This window comes from Cupressus sempervirens, chromosome 10, assembly GCF_028749045.1.
Source record: "Cupressus sempervirens isolate cs-2001-9-10 chromosome 10, ASM2874904v1, whole genome shotgun sequence".
NCBI classification, from domain to species: domain Eukaryota; kingdom Viridiplantae; phylum Streptophyta; class Pinopsida; order Cupressales; family Cupressaceae; genus Cupressus; species Cupressus sempervirens.
Window position 1 is genome coordinate 441,853,714 of NC_143127.1, and position 10,350 is coordinate 441,864,063.

Here is a 10,350-nt window from a genome sequence, read left to right on the forward strand (position 1 = left end):
TATTGGTTCCATTGACAGAGCAATAGTAGAGGCCTAGTTATAGAGTATGTAGTGGTGTTTTAGATTACTTCCTCATGGGAGTAATCTAAAGGCATGACTAGTAGCCCATAAACTAAGGGAGAATGCCTCTAATTGGTGGCAACAGAAGGAATCTGTAGGAGGAGTGAGGATGGATACCCTTACATGGGAGCAATTTTTAGTCAAATTCTGATATAGGTACCTATTCGAGCACTTCAAACAGAAGCATATAGAGGAATTTCATTCTCTACATCAAAGGGACCTCATAGTAGCTCAGTATGAGAGTAGGTTTCTCAAGCTCCTTCCTTATGTTGAATAAATTAAGAATGAGAAATTGTGAGTCCATCATTTCATCATGGGCCTAAATTTCTCACTTCAGGGTGTAGTCCATTTGGCCTTCCCTACCACTTTTAGACAAGTAGTTGAGATAACACTAGTTACTGAGGATACTAGGGGTAGATAAGAGTCTTGGGATTGGTCTTAGAGCTGAAACTCTACCTAGCAATTAGGACAACAAAAACCCCCTTGGAAAGGGAATCAAAACTATGCAGTAGGATCCTCTAAGGGCCAATAACCCCAGCAGTAGAAGCCATGGTAGCAGCAACAGAAACCCTCAAAGGGTTATTAGGGCTCTAAGCCCAAGTAGTGGCAATCACAGGGTCATAGATAGCATCAGAAAGCACCCCATAGTCTTAGTCAGTGAAGACTCAACAGTCTTCCAGGGGTGGATATAATGGATCTAGTAGGTTAGAAGGTCCACAACAATCCAGATCATAGGGTGTATAGTCTTATACCCAAGGACCATGCTACACTTGTGGTGGCATGTGTCATATAGCTGGAGAGTGTCCATAGGGACAGTCATCCGGTGGTTAGAGAGGGTCTATCTCAAAGCCTACAATTGGTGATATGGGTAGATCCCACAAAGTTTTTACAGTGGTTGACAACTACCAAGATGAGTATCAGGCTATACATATCGAGGCCACGGGTATAATACAGGGTAGTATAATTGCTATTTGATTTGATTTTGGAGCTACATACTCTTTTATATCTCCATATGCAGTTGAGCATCGCGGGCTAGTGGCAGTTAGACAAGATGTTAGTTGGGAAGTAGAGTTAGCCTCATGAGCAAGTGTGTTAAGTAGTTTCATAGTGCATAATTTCCAAATTCAGATTGGAGACATGACCATGATGTCTAATCTATGCATTACCCCTCTAGGTTCTTATGATGTTGTCCTTGGCATGGATTGGCTTTATGCCCACAACACCAAAATGGATTGTCAACAAAAGAGGGTAGAATGTGTGGATGAATATGGGATCTCTAGAGTGATCTTCGGAGTAAACAGACCTGAATCTCTTCATATGATTTTTGCTATGTAGCTTAGATGGTGCATGCGAAAGGGATGTCAGTTGTTTGCTATCACCATTAGTGATAGAGAGGAAGATTCAAAGGGAGAGTCATCACTCATTGATTTCCCAATTCTTTAGGAGTTCGCAAATATTTTTCCTTTAGAGCTCCCTAGTATGCCTCCACCTAGAGTAGTGGATTTTCACATAGATCTTGTGCAAAGAGCTAAGCTAGTATTGAGAGCACCATACAGGATGACTACTCATGAGCTTGGTGAGTTGAAGAATCAGTTGGAGGAACTCTTAGAGAAAGGGCATATTCAACCTAGTGTGTCACCTTGGGGTGCACCAATGATCTTCATAAAGAAGAAGGATGGATCACTTAGGTTTTGTATTGATTATCGATAGTTGAAAAAAGTAACCATTAAGAACTGATACTTGCTTCCTAGGATTGATGATCTCTTTGATCAATTATAGGGTGCCTAAGTATTTTCAAAGATAGATCTAAAGTTGGGTTATCATTAGTTGAGAATTTTGGATAGTGATATCCACAAGACTACATCTCGTATGAGGTATGGTCACTATGAGTTCACCACGATACCATTTGGCCTCATGAATGCTCCAATTATATTCATGTCCCTCATGAATGGAGTATTCTGTACCTTTTTTGATAAGTTTGTGGTTGTATTTCTTGATGATATTCTATATACTCTTGTAATGAGGAGCATGAAGAGCACCTGAGACAAGTATTGAAGAAGTTGAGAGAGAGCCAGTTGTATGGAAGCTTGTCAAAGTGTGCATTCTATAGACTTGAGATACATTATTTGGGTCATGTTATATCAGGCGATGGAGTCTTAGTGGACTCATCAAAGATTAGGCCATAATGGATTGGCTAGCACCCACCAATGTCACTGAAGTGAGGAGTTTTATGGGACTAGCAGGATATTACCAAAGCTTTATACAAGATTCTCTAGATTGGCACACCCAATCAAATCTTTTCAGAAAAAGGGGAAGAAGTATGAGTGGACATAGAAGTGCAATAGAGATTTCCAAGAGCTCAAGAGAGCCCTCACGAGTGCATCAATCCTTGCAGTGCCAAATGTGCACAGATGCATCTTTGGATGGTCTAGAGGTAGTATATATGTAGGATGGACGACCTATTTCCTATGAGTCTAGGAAGTTAAAGACTCATGAACTCAATTACCCTACTCACAAACTAGAGCTTGCAGCAATTATTCATGCTTTAGTGAGGTGGTGACACTTCCTTCTAGGTCATAGATTCAAACTTCATTTTGACCACCAGAGCTTGCAACACATATTTACATAGCCAAAGCTTAATGCTAGGCAAAGAAGGTGGATGGAGTTCCTTTGTGAGTATGATTTTGATGTTCGTTACATCATGGGAAAATGAGAATGTGGTTGCAGATGCCATAAGTAGAAGGTGCCATGAGCTTTCATCTATGACTACTTGCATTGATTTGAGAGAGTAGATCATACATCATTTTTTAGTAGATGAGCTTCATATAGAAGTTAGTTCATGCATTCTCAGAGACTCTTAGAAGGGAAGTACTCATAGTATTCGTTGGAGTTTGATGGATTTTTTCATCATAGAGGATGTAATTATGTACCTTAATTGGGGGTTTGTGCGAGCTCATTATACTTGAGGCTCACAAAGCACCTTATGTAAAACACCCTGATGTTAAGAAGTTACATGTAGATCTGAGGTAGTTATATCACTAGCTAGGCATGAGAGTCTAGATTGCTAGCATTGTTGCAAGATGCTTCTAGTGTTAGAAGGTGAAGGTAGAGCACTGTCATCCCAGTGGGCTTCTTTAGCCTTATGAGATTTCAGAGTGGAAGTGGGATGCTATATCTATGGATTTTATTGTTGGTCCCCTCATGTCTTCTTGCTGCCATGATGCCATCTTGGTGATGGTTGACACATTAAGCAAGGTTTCTCACTTCTAACCCTTGTGTACTACATACACAACATGAGACATAGCTTAAGTTTTTTTTCAAGACATTGTTAGACTTCATGGAATTCCTCATAATATCATCTTAGATAAGGACTCACTATTTACTTCATCCTTTTGGAGAGAGTTGCAGGTAGTATTGGGCACTAGGATCAATTTTAGTACAATGTACCATCCTCAGACCAATGCCCAGACCGAGAGAGTGAACCAGGTATTGGAGGACATGTTGTGTATGTATGTGATGGACCATTAGGTCAAATGGGATGAATACTTGCATCTTGTTGAGTTTTCCTATAACAATGGGCACCATTCCTCCATAGGTATGCCACCTTATGAGACCTTGTATGGAAGACCTTGTGGAATGACCTTGAGTTGGGATAGGATCAAGGATAGAGTATCTATTGGTCCTCAATTAGTCAAAGAGATGGAGTAGTAGGTGACCTTGATTAGACATTATATTAAAGAGGCACATGATAGGCAGAAAAAGTATGCTGATGCGAAGAGGATAGATCAAGAGTATAAGGTTGGAGATAGAGTCTTCTTGAGGGTGCGACCACACAAGAGTCTAAGTTGATTTGGAAAGAGCTCTAAGTTGGCACCTTGATTCATTGGACCATTTGAGATTGTAGAGAGGATAGGGCCAGTTGCATACCATCTAGCCTTGCCACCTAGCCTATCATCCATCCATGATGTGTTTCATATTTCTATACTTAGAGGATACATTTATGATGAGTCTCACATTATAGATTGGAGTGACTAGCAGGTGGTTTCAGATAGGTAGTTAGCACTGGAGCCTATCTATATTATTGCATGAAAAACCCTAGCTCTTTGAGGCCAAGAACTAGACCTGGTTAGGGTCTAGTGGGATTGTTATGATAAGGTCACAATTTCATGGGAGGATACCACATAGATGAGATCTCAGTACCCATACCTTTTTTAATGAACTCTAGGATGAGGTTCATGCTTAGTAGGGGAGGATGTGTTGCCTCGCCCTGATCCATCATAGTACAACTGATACATTATTATTTTAATACATTATGACTCGATATGTCGAGACATTATTGGATAGAATGGATATTATTATGTTAGTTTATGTCGTGTAATGTTTTACTTTGAGATGCTTAATCATGTTATTTAATATTTTATGAACATGCATATTGATGATGTAGTACAATAAATGAATGCAAGATCAGGAATATGATTAATACCTTGATTATGCAATTTTTAATGATTAAATATATGAACAAAAATGAGATAACAATTATTTATATGAAGGATTGACGTTTTGATTTATGTGATTATTTAGATAAGATTTAAGTATATGCATGTGATTTTCTCAAACTACTAATGTGTGAATTGAGTGTGCAAGATTATTATCAAGGAAATCTAATAGAGAATTAGAACCCAACCCTATGTACAATTTGTGAAAACCAAGGTTGAGTCTAATGAAAGATGTAGACACCATTGTTTTGTATTTTATTTTTATCGTAAATTTAATGTGTGTATCATTTTTAATCATAAAGTGTTTAATGTTTTGTAATGGTAATTTTATAGTGTCACTTGACACTCATAATCCATATATGTATATCAACATGATAATTAGGGTTAGTTGAGTAACCTAATAATATGAGATGGACTAGGTTAGAAACATAAGACTAATTAGTTGGTAATTAGGACTAATTACCCTAATTAGAGTTTAGTGGTAAGTTTGCTTTCCTAAGGTTTTTAAAAATTGAAAATATTTCAAGCAGATTAATAGATCCTTAAATAGTCCTAGAGGCTAAAATTAATGAAAACTAAGTGCCTAAGGAGTATATGTATGGGTTGGGGGCATTTTCCACCCCTCTAGACCCTTTTGTTGACTTTTGTGACCACCCAAATATCTCATTTTTACTTTAGTGCGAAAATTGGAACTTCACCATGAGTTTGACAAGTTTATACTCCACCATAAAGTTTTTCTTAATGATAGGATTAAGATAGAAGACTCTAGAAGCCCTTAGTCAAGTCGGGAGTTATTGCAATTTTTAGGTGGTTGAGTTAGGAGCCTATTTAGTTAAAGATTTGAGGGTGGAAGAGTGTTCACCCAATCTCTACTTTTAGAGAGAGTAAAGCCAGGATTGAAGGAGGAAGAAGGATAACTCTTATCAAATTCTTAGTTGCCATAACCATTTGTGAAGGTAGGAAACCTTTAAGTTTGTGTCTTCATGCTGTATTTTCATTGCTTAAGTAGGCTTTCTGCATGTGTGTGTATTCGTATGTAAGACAAAATATGTAAGGGATGAGATTGTGATGGGTTTATTAAATGTTTTCTTTTCATGTTTTACATTTGTTTTATGAGGATAACTATAAGGGTTGTGTTGGCATTACTCACCCTTAGACAGGGTAGAAGTGGCCATGTATGGGAGGAGGGCTTCAATCAGACTCTGAGCAATGTAGAGTCTCTTCTCATGATGAGGAAAGGGAGAGAGTAGGGTGATATGGGCCCCTACTTGTCAATACAAACCATATTTATGTTTTGGAATTTGAGAAGTAAAAGAATAAAAGTTCTTGTGATTATATCCTTGGAAGGGGTATCTATTATAGTGTTGTGACCGGCTTCACCTGCCCTAGAAAAATCCACCTCCTCCCTAGTCTAGTTCGTTGATGAACTTGTTGTGCAAACTTGGGATGGGAGTATTTGGTTGTTTGTGTCCTTGTGTTAAATTTCTTTGTCTCCCTATCAATTTTTGATTTTTCCATGGTTACCTTGATGTAATTTTCAAATTTTGTAATGGCTACCTTCATATGGAGCCAAGCATGAATTTAGAGTTGTTGTTTTAATTCAAATGTATGGGAGACTTCTCCTTGGGATAATGATCCTATTGTAAAAATTTATTGTTAACCTTATTTCTGAAATGATTATGATCTCAAGTTTTCTTACCTAGTTCTTTCCCAAGGGAGTCCTTGAATCAGGTGTTTGAATAAAATGAATAAGAAGTGGCTAGCCCACGGGTGTTTAAAAAATGAGCAATTTCCTTTTTTATGGCATTCTTTTAATTCAAATTGTATGTATACATTTATTAGTAAATAGATGAAATGATGTTATATAAAGTTATGAAGTTTGCTTTCAAACTGTGTTAAGGAAGTTCGATTTGTTTAGTTGGTATTTCATTTGCATTATAGTAATTATTGAGAAGAAAAATATCCTATTCGAGTTTATCAACATAACATCAACATTATGCAGTTATTTATCCTATATATATATATATATATATATATATATATATATATATATATATATATATATATATATATATATATATATATCTTCGTAGAGAAAAATTGCTCTCTGCCCTTTGTATGCAAAGAAAATTTAGTTCTCTTGAATAGAGAATATGCTTTAAAGATTCTTGTCTTATCTATTTAAATTTATAAAAAAAGAGTATAGAAATTTAAAAGTAATAATAATAGAAATTAAAAAAAAAGAAATATCCATCTACTCTATCCTATCCCAAAGTTCAACAACTAAACTTTAAATTAACTCCACCACACCCCCTTGGGCGCAAGATTTTGTGACCAAAGGCACATTAAATGTTTGAATTTACCCACTGTTTTCTATTGGTTCATATCTGCACATACCCCTATGACAAGTCTTTAGGTTGAGCACTTTATGGGAAGGTGATTAGATAACAAAAGTTTCAAATTTAACTCCTAGAACCATCCTCCAATCACATTCAAGGGAGGCATTAAACTCTAAAGCATGTCCTTCTGGTGCCTCATGTACCACTTGCACCATGGAGAAGGCCTGCTTGGGGCTACGAATTGGCAGACCTTGGTCCACATGAGGGATGTTGGAAGCCACCCAAGGCTTTGGATAAGGGGTTAGGTGGGCTTAGAGGTAGGTGAGTTGGGGGGGGGGGGGGGGTTAGCATAGGGCTATGTGTTAGGATTTTTTTAGAGTTAGATAATGTTAATTGTTAGTGTGGGATTAATAATTACTTTAGTTAGTTTTTTTAAAGTAAAGTGTAATTTAAGTTTTTAGTTTTGATACTTAGGATTATAAATTTAGATAGTAAAATGCTAGTGGATTAGTTTGTGTAAGGTTAGGTTAGTATGTTTTATTTTGTTTGGTTAGTAAGTGATAGAGTTAGGATAGTTAGTATGTGCATATAATTTAATTAATTTTTTTTTAGTGTTTAAATAAATAATTGGATTTTAATTAGTCTTGTTGATGTTTAATTTAATTAAGTTAAATGTATTTATTTATGTCCTATCTTTAAAAGGGGGATGATTTATTTTTAAACATTTGATATTTCGTTTTAATATTTAAATATTTTAATAATCTTGTGAATTTAATTTCTACAATTATAGTTTTGATGATCTTTAATGTAACCAAAGATGTTAGGGGTTTGGTTAAGACTAAATGAACATTATAACATTGAATTAACCTATGGAATAAAGGTTTAGATATTTTGATGGTCATTAATTAATGATTTTTAATTAGCTTGAGAAGCTCTTTTAAACATTGGGAACAAATCATGGTAATTAAACAAACATTCTAAAAAGATGTAACTTGTTCAAGTAAGAGATAGATCAAGACACAAAATGAAATGTGGAACCCTAGATAACCTAATGTGCCTTGTGTGTGTGTGATCAAACTTGTTTTTAACATAGTAGATTAATTAACCTTAAAAAATATCTGTGTTCTTGCCCCATTGTTTTGGGCATGACATTCTTATTGTTTTAAAAGTTCTTGGTACCAATGAAAACTATCAAATGGTGTCATACAAACCTTAAAATTTATTAGGTGATGAAGTTTTCAAATTGGGGATGTAAAACTATTCTTCTAACAGATCTAGATTTCAACTCTTTTGTGGATCTAAAGGCTTAATCAATGCCTACAAGATTGTACAAGAGAAAGCTATGATTGTAAATCAACTGATTAGAAAGTGTTCAATTGAGAAGAAAATATTGTAGCAATCAAGAAGAAAACTAGCTATGGAGAATGAAAAATTTAACATGGTCCCAATAACAATATGTGGTGCGTATATGATTAATCTTAATATAAAATGTTTTTGTTATCTCAAAAAACCTTTGGCTAATTCTAATTTGAGGATACCTTTGAAGAAAATTTTCATAAAATTGTGTTTGATTCATATCTAAAAGGTGTTTTTGATGTGGATCACGGTTTGTACTCTCAATCTGTCTTTTCACAACATCCTGTTGGTTTGGTGAAACCCTTGTGTTTTCAAACAATTTTTAAAAATTAATATTCTCAGTGCATCAACAACAACCTTGTCCTTGCGTGTGAGTCTACCCGAGAATGACTAAAGTTGATCATTACTGTTAGAATCCTCAATTTCATCTCACCTCTCCAAGGCTTTGCATAATGTTGTTCTACTTATCTTTAAGGTCTTGCTTTTTCTCCTTATTATGCGAGATTTTTTCATTTCCCTTTCCCGCTATGGTTGATTTGAGGACACATTGACTAACATTAGCATATTTAGTATGTTATTTTGAACCAATGGTTTGATATACATCAAAAAGGTTTCTCACAATGGTTCGTTTAGTACTATTTTTTGATGATCTTAACCCCAAAATTCTCAACATCTCTCTAAATTTCAGATTTTTAATCATTTTTAAAACTACTTGACATCTTCTACTTACATTTAATTTTTAAAAATAGTTATTCCATATCTTATTAACAATTATTCTACAATTTATTTTCGATATTTTCATTTATTGACCTAAAAATATTTTTATCAATGTAATTAGAAACTTTGACTTTCTACGAATTATTCTAGGAGTAGACTATTGCAAATGATTGAAAAGCTCATGAATGAAGAGTAATGGAACTGGTAAAGAATGTTATCAATCATTGTTTTGTCATTGATATCAAACTTGCTACTTGTAGGAATGACAATTGCTTTAGTGATCCAAATACTATAAATTGGTTGATTGACAAGGAGGAGGCAATCAATAAGATGTAACTAGAGTACCTAAAGAAAGGTTGAAGTTATGATGTTGTAATGAAGTATAATGATCAACTAAGCCATTGATGAAATAGTGTATTGATGACATACTCTAAGACACAAAGGATGGACAGGGAAGGCAACAAATACAAGTATAGAAGAAAAGATGATAAGAAAGATTACAAAGACAAAGGCAAGTTCAGTGCTATATTGCTGAAGAGGATTCTAATGATAATGATGATGAAGTTGTTTATGTGGCCATGAAGGACCATTCTGATGAAGAAGAGCTTACAACATTGGTAACATGTATGAACAAGAATAATAGATGGATTATAGACAGTGGATGCTCACATCACATGACAGGAGACAAAAGTAAGTTTGTTAACTTTACTCAGTATGATGGAAATAGTGTTAGATTTGGTAATGATGCTCCATGTCAAATCAAAGGAAAAGCCTCCATTAAGCTTACAAAGAAAATTTCATGTGATAATGCATACTATGTTGATGGACTAAATTACAATTTGCTAAGTGTCTCATAGTTAGGCAATGTAGGGTGCAAAGTAGAATTTGGAAATAAAACTGCAAAAATCTATGATATCGATGGTAAATTGATAGGAAAAGGAGATCAAACAAGAAGTAATCTATTTTATCTTGATATGGAAAATGCTTCTTGTGTTGTTGCAAAATTTGATGATGTGCGGTTATGGCATAGAAGGCTATGTCATGTCAACTTTGATAATCTGGTCAATATCAGTAAAATGAAGAAAGTCAGAGGTTTACCTAAACTGAAGAAGCCTAACAATATCATGTGCAAACAATGTCAGCTAGGAAAGATGACCAAGTCAAGTTTCAAGAGTAAAAACTATACATCTAAAGAAGTACTTGAGTTAGTCCATACTGACTTATGTGGTCAGTACAAAGCTACAAAGGAGATAAATATATAATGTTGTTTGTTGATGACTATTCCAGGATGATGATTGTTATGTTCTTAAAGCAAAAATTTGATGCTTTGCTAATGTTCAAGTGGTATGTGGCTAGAGTTGAAAAAGAAACAAGAAAGAGTT